The sequence below is a fragment of the Dendrobates tinctorius genome, unplaced genomic scaffold (genome assembly GCF_039654945.1).
Source record: "Dendrobates tinctorius isolate UK_male_01 unplaced genomic scaffold, ASM3965494v1 ptg000211l, whole genome shotgun sequence".
Taxonomy (NCBI): Eukaryota; Metazoa; Chordata; class Amphibia; order Anura; family Dendrobatidae; genus Dendrobates; species Dendrobates tinctorius.
The window spans coordinates 872,695-893,929 of NW_027361878.1; the positions used below are offsets into that span (position 1 = coordinate 872,695).

The 21,235-nt window shown below is 47.9% G+C and overlaps 1 protein-coding gene across 1 annotated transcript in view; it reads left to right on the top strand.

The window, feature by feature from the left end:
- Nucleotides 1–322: 322 nt before the first annotated feature.
- LOC141058191 (dispanin subfamily A member 2b-like) overlaps nucleotides 323–21,235 on the top strand; it is a 66,363-nt gene continuing 45,450 nt past the window's right edge. The window contains exon 1 of the mRNA XM_073554341.1: nucleotides 323–418. The gene's annotated coding sequence lies outside the window, so the exon portion shown is untranslated. The remainder of the gene's footprint in view (nucleotides 419–21,235) is intronic.

Consider the following 21,235-nt stretch of genomic DNA (forward strand, 5'->3'; position numbering starts at 1 on the left):
AGCATGCCCTAATAGTACCGGGCATCACTACTAGGCTGTAAACCAGACACTGTGCATTACCGGTATGTCACCAACGACGTATACAAGCCTTTTTTATGTGCAATTTTAATACTAAGCAATCATCCCCCTCCGTGAATCGGTAGGCCGTGAGTGGCGGTCTCATCCGTATTTTGCACCTGCGTTGCCTCCATCTTTATTGCATGGGTTTGCTGCCTCCTGGGAATGCATTATTTCTGTGACTTGGGCAGGTAAATACTGCTGCCCTTTTTTTTTTCTGCGTAAATTCTTGAAATCTTCTCTGTCAGTAATGTGTACCTGTCCCTTTAAAAAAAAAAAGCAACACTTCCTGCAGAGTAGGAAAACCCTTATCAGAGACTGGGTGTGCTCACTTCATCTGCAGCAGCCAGCAGGAAACAAGGTACAGGAGAAATCTCTGCTCTCTCCATGATGAATACTGCAAATGCATGAGATTATGTTATAGGGCAGTTTCTATTGCATTTTTTATATTTAAAGAAGAGACACCATGGCCATGTATTTCTATCTATCTAATTTTTTTTTTTATTCCTCTTGCTTAAAAATGGGAAACCAACCCTGAATGAAACCTCTAAAAACAGCTGGTGAATGCATCACATGAGCCCTATCAGTATAGTGTGTTAAATAGATGAATTCCCTATATAATTAGTATGGCTTCTCATTGGGGCATATTTACTATTATTCACCTTAATTTAAAGGGAAGGTGCCATCAAAAAATTTTTTTTTTTTTTTTAAATGTTGAGAACTAATGTTTAAATTTTGTTAAATAGTATCATTCGTTTATAATTTTAGGAAAATATGAACAATAACGTTAAAAGGTTTAGTATTTCCACTTGTGAACACTAGGGGGAGCAGCTACTGAAATTTGATAAAACCATAGCATACAACTAGCTCCCATCACAGCACTGCAGCAATCATGGGCAGAGAGTGTGTGTGTGTGTGTGTGATGTCATGTCACTCCTCTCCTCCTGGGTGACTGCTAAGGCATAAGGCTGGGTTCATGCTGCGTTCATGCAGTCCATTTAATGAATTGCATTACACCACAGCAATATATGATGTAACACAGTCCGTTAATGCTGCCATTAACGAGTGCATCGCTAACGCATGCCATAATCGTCACTCTGTGACGCACCCTCGGACACGATCTGCAGCATCTGAGGGTATGTCACTGCTCGCACAGATGAAGCATCTGTGCTAGCGGTATAGCATAACACGATCACGTTATGCTACAGTGTTAATGCAGTCTGTCAACACTATGCGTTGAACGGACTGCATTAATGCCATATGAACCTGGCCTAAGAGAGGATGAGATTTAGGAACACAGTGAGCAGCGGTTTTTTGTTGGTGACTGCAAAGATATACTGACAATTAGACAGAGGATTGCAGGCAGCAAGGATTCTGGGAGATGTATGGGGAAGGAGGCAGGGTAACAGCAGCACAGAGTATTTCAGGAGAGCAGTGTGCTGGTCTATGGGGGGGTCACAGAAGGAGATGTATGGGGGAAGGAGCAGGGTGACAGCAGCACAGAGTATTTCAGGAGTGCAGTGTACCGATATATGGGGGAAGGAACAGGGTGACAGTGTAGGGTCGGTGGGCTGGGGGGGTGGGTGGTCCCACTGTATACCACGCAGTGATGCACAGACAAAAGATGGAGGCAGATTTCGGGTGCAACAGGTCCAAGTTTATTTCCCGCCGTCTGACTGACGGCCCTCAAGGTACACCGCAAATTCTCTTCACGGCCCTCAGTGTCCAGGCCCCGTTACACACACTGTACTTATCACCAGGGACATAAATACACGTACCGTCCCCTTTTCGCTTAACGACGTTCCTGTCAGCTCGGTCACTGTGGCCGCCTTAGGCCCGTACACCAACAGTAATTTTTCTGGTCAGGTATCGCCTTCAACTCGGTATATGCTTCCCCGGGGCCTCGTCTGTACTGTGGTACTTCATGTCAGGACCACCCCCCTGACTTTCTTTCTCCTCACTCCCCCTGGTTGGGTTTTCCTCACAGTGCAGCAACTGTCACAGTCTCCTTGTCACTTGAGCTCCCCCTGGGGACTGGAATCTTCTGGAACCCTCCTGTCAAATTTATAGCTTTCCCGATTCCCTGTAACTCCGCCCCCCCATGACCAATGGTTCCTTAGCCCTAAGCTGATGTCAAGTCCTATGCTCACACTCCTCTCTGCCCTCTAATGTCCATTCCAGGTAGTGCACGTCACCTACACTTTCCTTGCTGTTTCCCCTCCTGTCATAACTGACATCCTGCCTGACAAGTGCAAACCCCTTTGAAACCTGACCAGTCAGTCTGTCCGTCAGGTCACATTCCCTACACTCCCCCTTCCTTTGTCTATTGTCATCCTCGACAATCATCTTCCCCTACCAGATAATTGCCAGCAACCTCCTTCCTCTTTCTGGGGTGTCCGTGGTGTCGGGGACCTGACCTGGGACTGTCTGCTTCACATCTTCCATCTCTCTGTCTCTCTCTTGGTTACCAGTCAATGTCGGCGTCTCGGTCTCCCAAACCTTCTCAACTCTTAAGGTACTGTCACACTTAGCGATGTACCAGCGATATGACGCGGTCAGGATCGCTCGTACATCGCTAAGTGGTCGCTAGTGAGCTGCCACATAGGCAGATATCACTAGCGACATCGCTGGAGACGGGGGTCGCTACTTACCTGTCACACCAGGCGATCCTGCGTCCTCCCGCCCGGCTCCACGCGTCGCTCGTCGTCACAGCATGAAGCGCCGCATGAAGTTGACGACGAGAAACAGTCCAGCCCGTTCTCGCGCGATCAGCGATAACCGGGGGGGGGGGGGGAGCCGGTCGTAGGTAAGTATCAGACATGGCGATATCGCTAGCAATATCGCTATAACGTCACTAGTTATAGCGATATTGCTAGCAATATCTCTTAGTGTGACAGGCCCTATAGACCCTTTGGTCTCATGTTTCCTTCGCTCACAGACAGACCTTCCCTTACCCGGACCTGTTGCATTTTCTCATGCCTAGTATACTTCAAAACAACTTTATACCAGCACGAGTACCCCTTTTTTTTTTTTTTTTATATATTTTTTTTCTTCCCTATTTCTTTAAAACCATTACACAACAAAAAACAATAAAACATAACAGATTTTTCTCCCCTTCCTTTGACATGGACACTTCCTTCCTCATTACATCCCTGCTTTGCCAGGCTTAATACAACAAAAACTTCAACTTTTATATAAAATTTTTTTCATTAACTTGGACGCAAACTGTCCTTGTAATCTGCACAACGGTGCAACGAAGTCTCAAAAGGTCAAGCCACTTCCTGGTGGCCGGTAGCGAGGGGCCCCACAGCCGTGGAGCTCCCAGGATGTAGGGCGTGTCCTATGAGTCTTTGCTACGGGGGCTCGCGGTCCTCTAGTTCGGCGAGCACGGCTACCGCATAATAGCCGCGGGGGAAGTACTCCTTATAGTAGGCCACCAAGTCCTCCTCGTGTAGAGCCCGGCCGTGGCGAATAGAGGCCACGTTGATATAAACTTTCTGGCTGGTAGTCAGATCACGTATGAACCCGTATCCTTTTGGTATATTGGTGTACACGAGCCGTCCCAAAGATCGTGTAGCCGCCATGCCAGCCTCCCCCTTTGCATGGAGTAGGTTCCATACCTCCTGCTCCCTGGTTTTCTTTTTCACCATGTCTGCGACCCAAATGGAGGGTCAGGTGGGAGTCCGGTGGGCGGGACTTAGCCAGGGGTGAAAACAGGGCAGAGGCGGCGGATGATGTCAGCGGCCCAGCAGCCGCTGGGGCCAGGTGGCGGATAGGGGCAGTCGGGTTTTCCAAAGGTTGGGCAACAGGGCCTGACAAATAGGACGCAGCCAGTCCCAACGCCGGCATGGCCGTGGCCGCAGGGTGAACTGCATCCGGAGCCGGCATAACCGGAGTAACGGCCGGTTTCGGGGAGAATGTCGCCACTCGCAGGGGGAACGCAACAGCGTCTTCTGGAGACAGGCTCCGCACCGGCGACACCGGGCGTGGCGTCACCGGGCGGGGTGGCTCGGGGCTAGGAGTGGAGACCTCACTCAGCTCCGCATAGACAGTGGGGGTTTCCTTGGCCAGACTTTTGGGATCACAGGAGGCCGCGTGCTGCGGCTGAGTGGTGGGGGCCGCTTGCGGAGCCGCTGGCAGCCGGGGGAACGCTCACCTTCCCCGGCGCCTCGGTCTCCGTCACTTCTTTCTGAGGCTGCTCCTGCAGTCTCAGCTCTTCACTCCACTGTCCGGTGGGGCTGCAATCAAATGGCGCCAAACAGCCGTAGCCAATCCTTTCCTCGGTGCCACTCCCTCAGCTGGGTGGGGCAACGGCAGGCCTTTCCACCCACCTGCCAGGGTCCAGTATGTGGGAGCGTCGGCCTCCTGGTACATATCGCTGTCCCCCAGGGGTACGTAGGAGGGGTCCCAGTCCATCCAGAACGACTGCAAACACCCGGACCTCTCCTCTGCGCTGAAGCAGTACCGCCATCTTGCTCCAAACCTGGTACCGCCCCGGATCCTCTGCTGGCAACGCAGATACGCCACATCGCTCCCAATTTGTAATCCACAGGTGTTTATAATCTAAACAGTGCAGTCCAAGTCCGTTTCCATTCCTCAGAGGCAGGCCTGCAGCAGAAGATATTGTATTAGCGGCATTGATCCTGCCGACTATGCTGGGCTGGGGGGGGTGGTCCCTCTGTATACCATGCAGTGACGCACAGACAAAAGATGGAGGCAGATTTTGGGTGCAACAGGTCCAAGTTTATTTCCCGCCGTCCGACTGATGGCCCTCAAGATACACCGCAAATTCTCTTCACGACCCTTCGTGTCCAGGCCCCGTTACACACACACACACACACACACACACACACACACACACACACACACACACACACACACACACACCCCCACCCTGGTTTTTCCTCACAGTGTGGCAACTGTCAGTCTCCTTGTCACTTGAGCTCCCCCTGGGGACTGGAATCTTCTGGAACCCTCCTGTCAAATTTATAGCTTTCCCGATTCCCTGTAACTCCGCCCCCCTATGACCAACAGTTTCTTAGCCCTAAGCTGATGTCAAGTCCTATGATCACAGTCCTCCCTGCCCTCTAATGTCAATTCCAGGTACTGCACATCACCTACACTTTCCTAGCTGTTTTCCCTTCTGTCATAACTGACATCCTGTCTGACAAGTGCAAACCCCTTTGAAACCTGACCAGTCAGTCCGTCCGTCAGGTCACCTTCCCTACAACAGCAGCACAGAGTATTTCAGGAGTGCGGTGTGCCATTATATGGGGGAAGAAGCAGGGTGACAGCAGCACAGAGTATTTCAGGAGGGCAGTGTGCCGATATATGGGGGGGCACCCTGTTCGGAGCGTGGATCAGGCAGGGATTCTACATAGAGCGCTGTGTTTTATACACTTGGATGGACCGCCTGCTTGTCTGCGTCACAGAAATCCAGGAAACGTTTCTGCTAATTGATGGCTTGTTCTGATCCACACTTTGCAAGCAAAGACTCCATTCCCCTCCTCCAGATCCTGTCCTGGTGATGTGTGAAAGCGAGGCGACAGGCACAGGCTGGGGGGAAATGTAGCCATATAGTAACGATAAAAATGAGACCGCTCTCTTCAACTGCCTCACCAGCCCTCCCCTGACTACACCTAATTGGAGGTCATGCTGCCCCCTCTATTACCCCAGACCCATTACAGGTGCTCAGCCAGAACCTCCCTAGAATTGGTCCCCTTTCTGCACATACCACCATAGAGATCACACATAATACCACCATAGAGTTAACGAGCAAGGCCGAATATTCCATCAGAATAAATCCCCAGGTCTACGTCCTTCTAAAGAACCTAATAACTATAACATAACAGAGAAAAAGGAGTACAACAAGAGAAATACTTTTTTGTATAAATATAAATGTTTATTGTACATACAAAATATATAAAGGGTAATACATAATAAGATAATAGTGCACCAAGGAACATGCGGGCAAAATACAAGGGCCACCCCTCTGGGAACACGATCCTATGCAAGCAATTACTCCGGTCAAGTGGCCAGGAGAGAAATTTATATGAAAGGCTGGTCAGAAAATTCCCATCATGGGTCGCAATAATAACATAGTATATCTCAAATAGCCATGATAAACAAAATGACAATTAAGCTTACCGGGATCGGAGAAGCCAGAGAGGGAGCCCCTGGGCCAGATGTCCACCCCCGACGCGCGTTTCGCAGGTCCCAAAGCCTGCTTTCTCAAGGGGATAGTAAATGGTGAGGAATAGGACCTTAAAATAGCTCATGTGATAGGTCACGTGATGTAAAAGAGCCAATAGCAGTGGTTTGTAACGGCGCATGCGCGGTGTGCGCGCCAGGTCCTCAGCACAGCCCGGGCATCATGCCATCTCATGCACAGACGGGACAGAAACTATCCCGGTGTGCATGGAGGCATAGAGACGCCCTGCGGCCAGAGAACGCAGGCGCCCACCTCCGCGGACGCGCACAACCACCATGGCTCAGCAAGATCTGCCACCATACAACATAATAATAATAAATGCAAAGCAGCCATAAAGTACATAATACATATAAGGACAGGTAATCCGCCCCAATAATAATATTACAGATAAACATCCAAAAAATAAGAAAAGACCACAATCATAATATAACAAAACTAAAGATATAGAGGCAGACTAAATTCTAAGGACAAAAATAAATACAAATGTATCCACCAACATGACAAAAACACAAAATAGACAATGAGAACGTAGTACAAAGTGATATAAGGCTCAATACAAAAATAAGTAAATAAGTAGAGCTGCAGAAAAAGTGGGGAAGAAATCATCACAGTATGTCCATCTGTTAGGTATTTTTCCAAATTTCTGCAGCCGTTTCAAGTATGAGAGTTCTAAGTATATCACAGAAAGGGAAGGGAAGAATCCTATAATCACACAAAAATTGGAGAAGTGAAAGGATAAAAACAAAATGAAATAAAAACAAGGACATATGGCAATGATAGAACCAACAATTGATGGACATAAACCAATATTTCAGGAACTAGATCTCCTAAGAAAGGTGCAAAACTGAGATGTTCATTTAAGCCTTTAGGGGCCATAGTATCCAATAGAACAATCCAACGAGTCTCCATCTGGGCCAAGATCTTTTTATAATTACCCCCTCTAATCCCCAGATGGAGAATGTCAATGCCACGTATTCTGAGAGACCCAGCATCACAATTGTGATGGGTTTTAAAGTGGCGAGGGATTGTTTTAAGTTTCGAGGGATCCAAAACTGCTCTTGCAGCGCCAATATCACGGACGTGTTCGCGTACTCGTACCCGTAGCTCCCTTGTTGTCAAGCCAACGTATATTCTGGGGCAGCCACAAGTGGCATAATAAACCACATTGGTGCTGCCACAGGACATACGCTGGCGAATGTCGAAGGTACGCAGACCATCCGAAGCGGTAAAATTGGTACTACGTTGGACATTGGCGCATGCAAGGCAGTGGCCACAAGGAAAAAAACCCGGAATCGGACCACGAAAGCCAAAAACGTTGCGGATTGCCGGAACATAATGGCTTTTAACCAATAGATCACCCAGATTCTTAGAGCGTCGAGATGTCATAGCGGGGAGGTCACCCAAAATGGACTCAAGGACCGGATCAGCTTTTAGAACATCCCAATGTTTAATGAGAATCTGACGCATGTTTGTCCATTGGTGGTTATAGGTAGTGATAAACCGGATAGGACCGTCAGATCCAACCTTATCTGGACCCTTCTTGGAGTGCAATAGGGTATTACGTGGAGTTCTCCTCGCCCGATCATAACCTTGTTTGATGGATCTGCCACTGTAAACCCGGGCCCGAAAGCGTTGTTTAAGGTCGGCAGCCTGGGTCTCAAAGAGGGCATCGGAGGAGCAGATGCACCTCACTCTTAGGAACTGTCCGACCGGGACAGCCCTAATGGTGGCCGGATGATGTGCAGATTCCGCATGAATCAAAGAATTAACCGAGGTGGGCTTCCTGAACACCTCCGTCCTGACCCGACGCAAGTGGTCAACCTCCAGGTATATGTCCAGGAAGTCCACTCTAGTATTACTATGATGGTAAGTTAACCGAATATTAAGGGAGTTATGGTTAAGTTGATTCATGAAGTCCCCGAGCTGCTGCACCGTCCCGTCCCACAACATCAAGATGTCATCAATATAGCGGAGCCAGCACAGCACATGGGAAGCGGCCGGCACGCCCGCGTCGCCAAAAATAAATCTCTCCCAGGAACCCAGGAAGAGATTTGCATACGCGGGTGCACAGGCCGCGCCCATGGCCGTGCCCCGCTTCTGAAGGTAAAAAACATCCTTGAATACAAAAAAGTTGTGGGACAAAACATAGTGCAGCAGCTCGAGGACAAGCTCACACAACGGGCCATCCAGATCGGAGGCCCCCAAGAAGAGACGCACCGCATCCAAGCCATGGGTATGGTCGATGCAGGTGTAAAGTGACTCCACATCAGCAACAACAAAAATGGCCTCATGTTCCACAAGGATGCCGTCAACCCGTGCCAGTACGTCCGTTGTGTCGCGAACAAAGGATGGCAGGGTCTCTACGATAGGTTTCAAATAGAAATCGATAAACTTACAGACCACATCACATAAGCCACCAATTCCCGACACAATAGGACGCCCCGGAGGGTTGAGGGCATCCTTGTGGATCTTAGGTAACAAGTAAAACGTCGGCACCTTTGGATTAGAGACAACCAAACCATCAAAAACCTTCTTAGAAATAATATTGGATTCATAGGCCCCAAATAAGATCTTTTGAAGCTCAATTGAGAAGGAAGCCATGGGATTTGATGTTAGTTTAATATAGGTACTTGAATCACGAAGCTGCCGGAAAGCTTCACGTTCATACTTTTCACAAGGCCAGACAACGATGTTCCCTCCCTTGTCTGCAGATTTAAAAACAACGTCAGGAAGAACCTGCAGTTGTTGGATTGCTTGACGCTGTTTAAAAGTTAAATTATCAAAACTCTTTCTAGTAGATAATTTCTTGAAATCATCCATAACGAGTTTTGTAAAAATCTCGATAGCTGGACTCAGACAAGGGAGGGAACTTAGCCGATCTGGGCAAGAGTGCAGCAGGAAACCTACTTGTCTGGGGTGCTGCCTGTTCCTCAAGTAGATCCTCGAGATTCCGTAAGGCTTCCATCTCAAGAGTATTCAAAGGTGCCGACGTTTGACCACGATGATGTAATTTCCTCAATAATTTACGAGAAAATAATTGTAAATCTTTCAAAGCTGTAAAAAAATTAAATTGGTTAGTGGGTGAAAAGGAAAGACCTCTACTGAGTACATCAATCTGTGCCTCAGTCAGGACATGTTGAGAAAGGTTCAGTACCTGTGGTTTATTGTGAGATCCAGTTTGAGTAGACCTCCCACTCGACGTCTTGCTCTTTGTAAATAGGCGTGTGGCTACACGTTGATTCAAAGAATCACTGGGTGACAATCCCTCATTGGGAATAAGTTTACTAGAAGATTCACCCTCAAATGACTTATTTGAATGTATCGAAGTAGACCTTGACCTAGAGAAAGATGTCTTTCTATATCTCGATCTTGAACGTTCATATCCATGACGCCAATGATAAACACGGGACTGCTGTTTGTCTTTTCTTTTTTGGATGTTTATCTGTAATATTATTGGGGCGGATTACCTGTCCTTATATGTATTATGTACTTTATGGCTGCTTTGCATTTATTATTTTGTTGTATGGTGGCAGATCTTGCTGAGCCATGGTGGTTGTGCGCGTCCGCGGTGGTGGGCGCCTGCGTTCTCTGGCCGCAGGGCGTCTCTATGCCTCCATGCACACCGGGATAGTTTCTGTCCCGTCTGTGCATGAGATGGCATGACGCCCGGGCTGTGCTGAGGACCTGGCGCGCACACCGCGCATGCGCCGTTACAAACCACTGCTATTGGCTCTTTTACATCACGTGACCTATCACATGAGCTATTTTAAGGTCCTATTCCTCACCATTTACTATCCCCTTGAGAAAGCAGGCTTTGGGACCAGCGAAACGCGCGTCGGGGGTGGACATCTGGCCCAGGGGCTCCCTCTCTGGCTTCTCCGATCCCGGTAAGCTTAATTGTCATTTTGTTTATCATGGCTATTTGAGATATACTATGTTATTATTGCGACCCATGATGGGAATTTTCTGACCAGCCTTTCATATAAATTTCTCTCCTGGCCACTTGACCGGAGTAATTGCTTGCATAGGATCGTGTTCCCAGAGGGGTGGCCCTTGTATTTTGCCCGCATGTTCCTTGGTGCACTATTATTATCTTATTATGTATTACCCTTTATATATTTTGTATGTACAATAAACATTTATATTTATACAAAAAAGTATTTCTCTTGTCACCGCGTACTCCTTTTTCTCTGTTATGTTATAGTTTATTGGAGTTGGTGAATTTGCTTGCTGGGAGGCTCACCAGGTGGTGATGTCATCCCGTGCATTTTTATGCACACTGGCTTTGTTTCTAGAACCTAATAACTGTAAGATACAATATTTTTACGCTCCAGGAAGACATCCAGGCCTCTCTTGAACCCCTTGACTGAGTTCGCCATCACCACCTCCTCAGGCAAAGAATTCCAGATTCTCACTGCCCTAACAGTAAAGAATCCTCTTTTATGTTGGTGGAAAAACCTTCTGTCTTCCAGACGCAGAGAATGCCCTCTTGTGACCATCACCTTCCTTGGTATAAACAGATCCTCTGAGAGATATTTATATTGTCCCCTTATATACACTGTTCAAAAAAAAATAAAGGGAACACAAACAGAATATAACTCCAAGTAAATCAAACTTCTGTGAAATCAAACTGTCCACTTAGGAAGCAACACTGATTGTCAGTGTTGTCAATCAGTTTCACCTGCTGTTGTGTAAATGGAATAGACAACAGATGGAAATTATTGGCAATTATCAAGACACCCTCAATAAAGGATTGGTTCTGCAGGTGGAGACCACAGACCACATCTCAGTACTAATGATTTCTGGCTGATGTTTTGGTCGCTTTTGAATGTTGGCTGTGCTTTCACACTCGTGGTAGCATGAGACGGACTCTACAACCCACACAAGTGGCTCAGGTAGTACAGCTCATCCAGGATGGCACATCAATGCAAGCTGTGGCAAGGAGGCTTGCTGTGTCTGTCGGTGTAGTGTCCAGAGGCTGGAGGCGCTACCACGAGACAGGCCAGTACACCAGGAGACGTGGAGGGGGGGCCGTAGGAGGGCAACAACTCAGCAGCAGGACCGCTACCTCTTCCTTTGTGCAAGGAGGAACAAGATGAGCAATTCCAGAGCCCTGCAAAATGACTTCCAGCAGGCCACAAATGTGCATGTCTGCACAAACGGTTAGAAACCGACTCCATGAGGATGGTTTGAGTGCCCGACATCCATTATTGAGTGTGTCTTCATAAATGCCAAAAATTTCCATCTGTTGTCTATTCCATTTGCACAACAGCATGTGAAATTGATTGTCAATCAGGGTTGCTTCCTAAGTGGACAGTTTGATTTCACAGAAGTTTTATTTACTTCGAGTTATATTCTGTTTTAAATGTTACCTTTTATTTTTTTGAGCAGTGTACTTACACATGGTTATTAGATCGCCCTCAGTCGTGTGGTGTGTGGGTTTTTTTTTTTTTTTTTTTTTTTTTTTTTTATAAATCCTAATTTTGCTAATCTCTGGGTATTGCAGTTCCACCACTGCTCAGTATTACAGGTCAGGATTAGATACACTGGCTGCAGGTGCAGTGAATGATAGGGTTTGTCCTAGTATATTGGGACCCCTGAGGCTCCGTGGTGTGGATGGCTATGCGGAGCTTCAGGGACGGACATGATGAAAGCGGCGCCTGGAGTGTCAGGGCTTGGCTAAAGCGCGGTGGCGCTGCCCCTGGACGTGATCAGTCAATTACGGCTGCCCACGCTGGTGAAACTGCCCCCCCCGATACTTACCTCACCGCTCCACTGCCTGCACTATTTCTCCCCCCCCCCGCCTTCCATCCTCTGTCTCCCGTCCTTCATCTCCTCCTATAACTGCATGGCTTGTGCAATTATAAGGGGAAAGTGGGGCTCACAGTATACACTGTGGGCTCCACAAAAATGGCACATATCTCTTCCCTCTGCTGTGATCTGGACAGCCCAGGGTGCATGCCAAGATGACAGCAGGGAGCACCTCAATGTGAGGTGTAGGGTTAAAATTCAACTGCTGTCTCCTATGCCCAGGGCAGCCATATTTGCAGAGATTACATGTCTTACACTCCTGCAAAACAAAATGGCAGCCCCCAGTGGCTGCAAAAATAACTAATATTTTTCTCACTTTAATATTTTCTTATCAAAAATGATTGTTTACATAAACAATCACTTAATACAAAATAAAAAAACTGACACCTTCCCTTTAAAAAGCTCAGACCTAGACAAGATCAATTGTATCAGCGACACTTTTTCATAAACTTTTGTCGTATAAAAACATCTGGAAAATTTACGTCTGCATAGAGTAAACCTCACGACAGCTCTCAGATAATGTTGAGCTGTGAAACATTGGTGAATGATATCAAATATATATAGAACTTTTTTTTTCCCAATTAATACAAGATGACTGAGTTCAGCAAGAAATGTTACCTTTGGGGGAGGGGAGCGGGTGGTCCTAGAGCCTTAGAGATCATGGCGCGCACAATGTAATGTGTCGGGCTTGACAGGTGTGTGCAAATAAAATGTAATTGCTTGTATAGCTTTGATTTCCACACCAAACCAGCATATAATTACATGTTTTCGTGGTGATTTGGCACATAGTCTACTTATCTGGAACGTGCTTAAAAGGGCAAGAAAATTGCATTCTATGAACACACAATATATTCTTTTCTGAAAGGGAACCTGTTATACTGGAAGCCCTCCCCCCACAAGAAATAAAATAATAAAGGGGGGGTGTCTCTTGGCATCATAGACCTGAAACAAATTGTTTTATTCAAGTTGCATAATCTATTGTGGAGAGTAATCGAGGGGTCAAATAAAGGTCTGCAAGTTAGCTGTGGCACTGCCATGAGCTGTTTAAAGGATTTCATTGGTGGATGTGGAATTTGGTGGGCGTCTTTAGTATATTTAAACCACATCTTGCAGTGAATTCTCCCATATCGGAGTTTTGGAAGAAAAGGTGATTACCTGCCTCCGGAATGGAATATTTGCTGCATCAAATCGTGTCCCGGGTCGGAGAAGAGGATGGAGTGGACTGGCTGAGGAGATGCCTTGCTATAAAATCTTTAGTGGCAGCCTCCAATGCTATCCCTCCTCTTCATGATCCTCGCACCCTTCTACAGCCACCGTGTCATGAGCCTCTGGCGTTGCAGAGTTCAAGCAGCGGCACCAGGAATCGGAAGCCACGGACCTCTTCCTCAACCCCGCTGACTTCACCGCGACCTGGAAATCGCGCAGAGGCAGTGTGCGCAAAGTCTTGCAGCCTCTGGTCTCAAGTCTCACAGCCTGGTGCGAGACTTCGACCGATGTCATGCGCCGACCCCGTCATCTAAGGTCGCTGGCAAAGCCCATGATCGCTGCAGCTGTAAAAGCGCTGCAGTGGCTTTGACACATCAGGCTGTGGCGGCCTCTTTTGATCAGAGCCATCCTCCCAGGATCTAGCGCCTTACACCGGATATCAAGCTTCCACGTCGGTCGAAGATGAGGACAGGTCAGCTGCACTCGCCCTGTGCTCAGGGCTCAAGTGCTGGCTGCAATGCCGATCAGGACCTGGACGCTGGAGCTTCCGACAGGGGTGAGATATTCAACGTGCCCCTGCTGTCCTCCAAACACAATTCAAACCCTTATTTAAAGAAGTTTTAACTGAAGCCTTGTGGGAAGCTTTTATTTCCCCTTCAGCCCAGAAAGATTACCTGGAAAAGGATTCTGTCTCTATCAATACGAATGTAGCTCCTCAAAATCCTTTTAAGGAGGTGCTTGAGTGCGAGCTCTCTCCTCTGAGCTTTCACTTAAATGTCTCTACTAAGGAGCACATTTGGGAAAAATCAATATGTTGATATTTGTTCTTTATTCGGACTCCCATGACAGCACCACGAGAGAGGGGATCCGCCCTTCGGGAAGAGGAAACCTACAGATACAAAAGGGCGGCACCTCTCCCACGCATCAGTTGGTTTCCTGTACCTGAGGGGATGGGATCCTACAGAAGACCGGATCGCCGGCCGGTACAGGTAGCGAGGGGGTCTCCTACCTTGGCCTGGTGCGGAGCTCCTGGAGGACGCCACGGTGGCCCAGGATGGGTGGCACGGCGGTGGTGGATACAGCAGGGAGCAGCTTCCGGAGGAGGTCCGTCTCCATATGTGCGCCGCCGCCGGTAAGTATGCCCCCGGGGGCTCCCAGCTCCGGCGGCGCGATCGCGGTGGATTGAGGGGGGCCGGCACAGCTGCAGGGCGCTGGGGCCGGGGAGCGCTCCATGGTGGAGTGCCTGGGCGTCCCGCGTGACTTCCGATCACGTCGGAGTCGCGGTGACGTCAGGAGGCGGAGCCTCGGGGCGCCTCGGGTCGGCGGCGCCACTGCGCAGGCGCGGGGACCCAAGATGGTGGCACCCATCGGGAGGACGGCGGTTCCCCTGCCCAAAGCAGCGCCAGCTGGGGAGGGGGGCCCTATTAGTGGGGAGGGCGCGGCAAGAGGAAATCTGCTGTCAGGAGGAGGGGTATATAGGCAGGACCCAAGATGGGTGCCTTGCCTTGGCCACATTATTGCAAGCCAGTAATGGAGAGTGATCAGGAGCAGCAGCAGCAACGGTGGCAACAGCGACAATCTTCACTGCCGCCCCTAGATGACCTTAGGCAGGTCAAACAAGAAGAAAGAGGCCCATGTCAGTAAGGCGTGTCCGGGACGAAGTGACCAGTCCAGTCATAAAAGCTCCTCTAGGCAAACAGGAGCAGCGACTGAGAAAAATCCCCCTCATTCTCCGGTACTTGATTGTGGCACTGGTAAGTGATCTTCGTGAATGTTCACTCAGTGACGGGGCCTCCTTCTGTGTTTTTATTCTAGGGGAAGAAAGCTACGAGTAAAACCAGACACCGGGAATGCGCACTCTGTGCATGCCCGTTACCAGATTCATGCCCCAAAAAGTTATGTTCCCCCTGTATCCAACAGACAGTGGTGGAGGAGTCGCCCGCAGTAGCGGCGTGTTTAAGGGATATCGTAAGGGCAGAGATGAAGGAAACCCTAAAATCCCTGTCCCAACCAGAGAGTGTAAGGGGTGAGGACCTGGTGGAGTCGGATTCCTCGACTGAGTGGAGGAGAAGTAAGGGCTCCCATATATCATCTCCCTCATCCTCCTCAGAAGAAGACGACTCTGGTCTGTTTTGCCTGCCGCTCGACCGAGTAGACAAATTGGTAAAAGCGGTCAGAGGAACAATGGAGGTGGAGGAGCCGAAGCCTCAATTATCCATGCAGGATGTGATGTTCGGGGGGCTGGAGCAGAGGAAGCGTAGGGTCTTCCCACTAAACGAAAAGATCCAGGATCTCATCTGCAGAGAGTGGAAAAAGCCAGATAAAAGAGGGTCGCTACCACCAGCCCTCAAGCGGAGATAGCCCTTTGACGATTCAGCAATGAATACTTGGGACAAGGCCCCCAAATTAGATGCAGCTATTGCGAAAGCATCGAAAAGATCCTCGCTACCCTTTGAGGACATGGGGTCCCTTAAAGATCCTCTGGACAGGAAGGCAGATACCTTCCTTAAAAATACCTGGGAAATGGCAGCCGGTTCCTTAAGACCAGCAGTAGCATCGACTTGCATGGCCAGGTCCATGATGGTCTGGTTGGACCAGTTAGTCACAGTTAAAACAAGGAACATCTAGACAGGCAATCCTTGGGGCCCTACCAATAATCCAGGATGGCGCAGCCTTCCTAGTGGATGCCTCGGCTGATGCAGTCAGAATGGCCGCCAGGGCAGCAGGACTCTCTAATGCGGCTCGGAGAGCCCTGTGGCTGAAGTGCTGGCCGGGAGATATTCAGTCCAGGGCGAAACTCTGTACTATCCCGTGTGAGGGGGAATATTTATTCGGAGCAGTCCTGGACGAATTACTGGAGAAGGCCGGGGATGATAAAAAGAAATTCCCAAATCTTTGGTCCGCATCTTACCGACGTCCGTTTAATAGGAGATTCGGTCAGGGTAGAAGGCGTAACCCTTCACCTAATAGAGACCGTCCCAGATGGGAGGATAGGAGAAGAGGTACGGGCTTCATGTTCAGACGCTCGTCGAGAGAGCGAAAAAGACAGAACCAATGACTAGCAATTCCCGTGGGGGGTAGACTGTCCTTCCTCCCAGCATGGCTACAGGTCACCAATAGTGACTGGGTGCGGAATGTGATTGGAGTTCACTCAAGTCCCACGGGATACCTTTAAACCAACACCCTTAAGGTCTTCACCCTTCGAGCAAGCGGCTTTAGAAGCAGAGGTCTTGAACCTGTGTCTAAAAAACATTCTGACAGAGGTTCCAGAGTCTGAGAGAGGAAGAGGATTCTACTCTCCCTTATTCCTAATCCAAAAGCCGGATAAAACATTCAGAACGATTATTAATTTACGTTTCCTTAATGAAGTTTTGGTTAAACGCACCTTTAAAATGGAATCCATTAGTTCTACAATAAAGATGCTGTTTGAAGGGTGTTTTATGGCGGTAGTGGACTTAGAAAAAAAAAAAAAAAAAAACATACTATCATGTGCCCATCCACGCAGATTTCCAGCAGTTCCTGAGAGTGGCGGTATCAATAGATGGTATAATCCGTCATTATCAATATAGAGCCCTTCCCTTTGGTCTCTCAGCAGCGCCCCGGATATTTACAAAAATAGTGGCCGAAGTTATGGCTCATTTACGGGACGTTGACATCTTAGTTATCCCATACTTGGATGATTTTTTGATTGTGGGAAATTCAGTGGACCATTGTCTATCTCAGATAAAAAAAAAAAAAAACTAAGTCCAGATTAGAGAACCTCGGATGGATAATAAATTACGAGAAGTCCCGATTTCAGCCCTTAAAGATCCAGAAGTTTCTAGGCTTGCTGTTAAATTCATAAACCCAGCAGTGTCTGTTACCCGTAGATAAATTACAGCAGCAGGTTCTTCAGGCAATCTATAGACCCTCCATGACCCTCAGGCAGGCCATGTCCCTGTTAGGCTCCCTAACCTCATGTATCCCAGCGGTTAAGTGGGCACAATTCCACACTAGGGCCCTTCAGAATGACGTCCTGGTTAATAGCAGAACCTTAGAGGGCTTCTTGCAGGGTCAGGTATGGCTAAGCCCCTCAACTATTACATCTCTTAGGTGGTGGCTCGATGTCAGAAATTTAGCCTCGGGGGTGCCCTGGGTGATACAGATAACCCGCGTAATAACCACAGACGCTAGTCCTTGGGGTTGGGGGGGGCCCATATGGGGGACATAGTGGTACAGGGACAGTGGGACTCCGATGCTGAGATCTCATCTAACCAGAGGGAGCTGCTGGCGATTGAATTGGCCATTAAAAAACTCATTATGTATCTACAGGGCCATCATGTGAGAATACTCTCGGACAACCAGGTAGCGGTAGCCTATGTCAACCACCAAGGTGGAACCCGCTCCAACGCCCTGATGCGGATAACGGAACGTCTCCTTCAGACAGCAGAGAAAGATTTTCTATCTTTAACCGCGCTCCACATCAGCAGAAAAGACAACATGAAGGCAGACTTTCTAAGCCGCAGGGCCCTAAGGCAGGGAGAATGGGCCTTAAACTCAGACATCTACAACCAGATTGTCCGCAAATGGGGTCAACCGGAGGTGGACCTCTTTGCCACCAAGGAAAACAGGAAGGAAAAAACTTTCTGCTCCCTAAATCCCAGGGATAATCCACTGGCCGTGGACGCCCTCCTAATAAAATGGGACTTCTCGCTGGCTTATGCCTTTCCGCCTTTGAACCTTCTACCTCTGGTAGTGAGGAAGATCAGGGAAGACGGGGCAAGAGTCATATTGATTGCCCCCTTCTGGCCCAGAAGGACCTGGTTTGCATGGTTGAGGACCATGTCAGTAGGCGATCCTTGGGTACTGCCGAACCTTCCAGATCTCCTCTACCAGGGGCCAGTCAACCACCCACAAGTAGCGGCACTCCGTTTGATGGCATAGTGTTTGAGAGGACACTATTGAGGGATAGAGGGTTCTCAAAAAATGTAATTGATACACTCCTAAAAAGTAGGAAACAAACCACCACAGGTATATATGCTAGAACCTGGAGGCGATTCCTGTCCACCTGTGAGTTTAATATCAGGGATGGAATACCCGTAAAACAGATTCTAGAATTCCTCCAGAGGGGTCTCGAGTTGGGCCTTTCCACTAGTACAACATCCAACACTGCGGAGACACCATCACGTGTTGCTCAGTGCAGTGATTCTAGAGCACTGCCCCCATCCCTTATGGGAAATATGCAAAACAGAAGCCGCGGAGACACCATCACATGTTTCTCAACGCAAGCAATGACTAGCCAGGTCTTTACCTGGGAAGGAACAACCACGGGAAGGGCAGTCTCCAATGAAGGAAACCACCTATGCCAAAACATGGTATCCATCCACAGACAGCGGTTTCGCGGTATTTGCCCCTCATCAGTGTGGAGTAGGAAACTGGCTAGTAGGAGCAATGCCTAGGTTTCCTTCATTGGAGACTGCCCTTCCCGTGGCTGTTCCTTCCCGGGGAAAGACCTGGCAGGTCATTGCTTGCGTTGAGAAACATGTGATGGTGTCTCCGGCTTCTGTTTTGCATATTTTCCACTAGTACATTGAAAGTACAAGTTTCAGCTTTAGGGGCCCTATTTGCATGCGACATTGCCGGTAACCATTGGGTAGCGAGATTCATTAAGGCAGTTACCAGATCGAGACCCATACTCAAAGATAGGTGTATGCCTTGGGACTTAAATTTAGTCCTGACAGCCATGACAGAGAAACCGTTTGAACCTCTGGATTCTGCTTCACTAAAAATGATATCACTTAAGACAGCCTTTTTGGTAGCAATAACATCTGCACGTAGAATAAGCGACATACAGGCACTTTCCAGATTGCCCCCTTACACAGAATTCTTACAGGATAGAGTAATCCTAAGACCAGACCCGGCATACCTTCCCAAGGTAGCATCTCATTTTCATAGGACACGAGAGAGTTCTGCCTTCCTTCCTCCCTAATCCAACCAATCCTAAAGAACAAAAACTTCAGGCTCTAGATGTTAAGAGATGCCTACTTAAATATTTAGCAGCCACAGATCCTTGGAGGAAGGAGAACGCATTATTTTTATACTTCCAAGGTCCCCGGAAAGGGTATAGTGTGTCAAAGCGCACGTTAGCAAGGTGGATTAGGGAGGCTATCTCTCTTGCCTACACAGCAGGTGGCGGTCCGGCTCCACAGAACCTGAGGGCGCATTCCACTCGTGCCATGGCATCATCCTGGGCAGAGAGATCGGGAGTATCAATTGACCAGATATGTAAGGCGGCCACCTGGTCATCTCCTTCCACCTTTTTTAACCACTATCGGTTAGACATGGGTGCCTCCTCAGATCTCACCTTCGGGCTAAGGGTGCTGCAGGCTGTAGTCCCTCCCTAAATTAGTTTACATCTCAGTAATTCTCTCGTGGTGCTGTCATGGGAGTCCGAATAAAGTATTAAGTTACGTACCGGTAACGGTATTTTTCGGAAGCCAATGACAGCACCACGAGAGAGGGGATCCGCCCTTCGGGAACAGGAAACCTACAGATACAAAAGGGCGGCACCTCTCCCACGCATCAGTTGGATTACAGAGCTTGAGAGGCTACCATGGTTAGTACACCGCATATACACAACCTATGTGGGAGATAGGTTGTGTATATGCGGTGTACTAACCATGGTAGCCTCTCAAGCTCTGTAATCCAACTGATGCGTGGGAGAGGTGCCGCCCTTTTGTATCTGTAGGTTTCCTGTTCCCGAAGGGCGGATCCCCTCTCTCGTGGTGCTGTCATTGGCTTCCGAAAAATACCGTTACCGGTACGTAACTTAATACTTTTCTCCCACAAAAGGAACGGCTGTATAGGCTTGAGAAGAGGGAGGATAAGTCCAACGCTGAAGATAAGAAGCGCAGAACTTATAAATCTTTCAATAATTGGATTCAAGCCTTCTCAATCTATTCCGCAGTCCTGGGTGAAAGGTGTCCTAATCTATGCAGTAATTAATTTCAACCCATAGATATAATTTTAGAGGACTATTGTAATTTTGGAGGCGTTGCCTGGCTGAATTACGACGAAGCATTCAGGCAAAAGTTAGCGGTCCATCCAGAGGTCAAATGGGGAGTTAAAGATGTTGGCCTTTGGATTAACCTTATGCTTCCACAAAGACATTCATTGGCTAGACAAAATGCACAGCTAACTTTTCAAAAAAAGTCTTTTGCTTTGCTTTTAACGAGTCTTCATGTAAATGGTCAAGTAGCTGCAGATTTTGCCATGAATGCTCTTTCTGTGGAGATTCACATCCCATGGCAAAATGTTTTTAAAAAAACAATCTTCACAACAATCATCTCCTTGGTACCCTAACTGTAAAAGCACAGACACCAGTTAAGCTGGAAAAATCAATGTTTTGCTTTGCTTTTTTTTTTTTTTGGCTAAACATTTATCCTGATCGGGCGAGCAGTGAACTATTTAATGGTTTTTCTAATAGTTTTTATATCCTCCCCCACACTTAAGGGGTTGGGTTGTAAAATAGTTGTCAATCTACCTTCCCTTTTAAGATTTCCAGAAGTGGCAAAGGAAAAGATGTATAATGAAATCGAGCTAAGTAGAGTGGCAGGTCCCTTTTTTTTTTTTTTCCCCCCTCTCCCTCTTTCTGGTTTTAGAATTTCTCCACTGGGCATTGTACCAAAAAGGACTCTGGCTCTCTTCGGTTAATTCATCATCTCGGTTAATTCATCATCTATCTTTTCCTCACGGCTCATCACTGAGTAATGAGGTAGATAAGTCTGTGTTCAGTAAGCTAGTCTTCATTTGACACAGCAATAACTTAATTAAAAAATTTGGTCATAATGCATTAATGTCTAAATCAGACATGAAGTCGGCATTCAGACTCCTTCCTGTACACCCGGACGGATTTAATTCCCTAGGTCTTTATTTTGACACTAAATTTTTTTTTCTTTGATCAATGCTTAC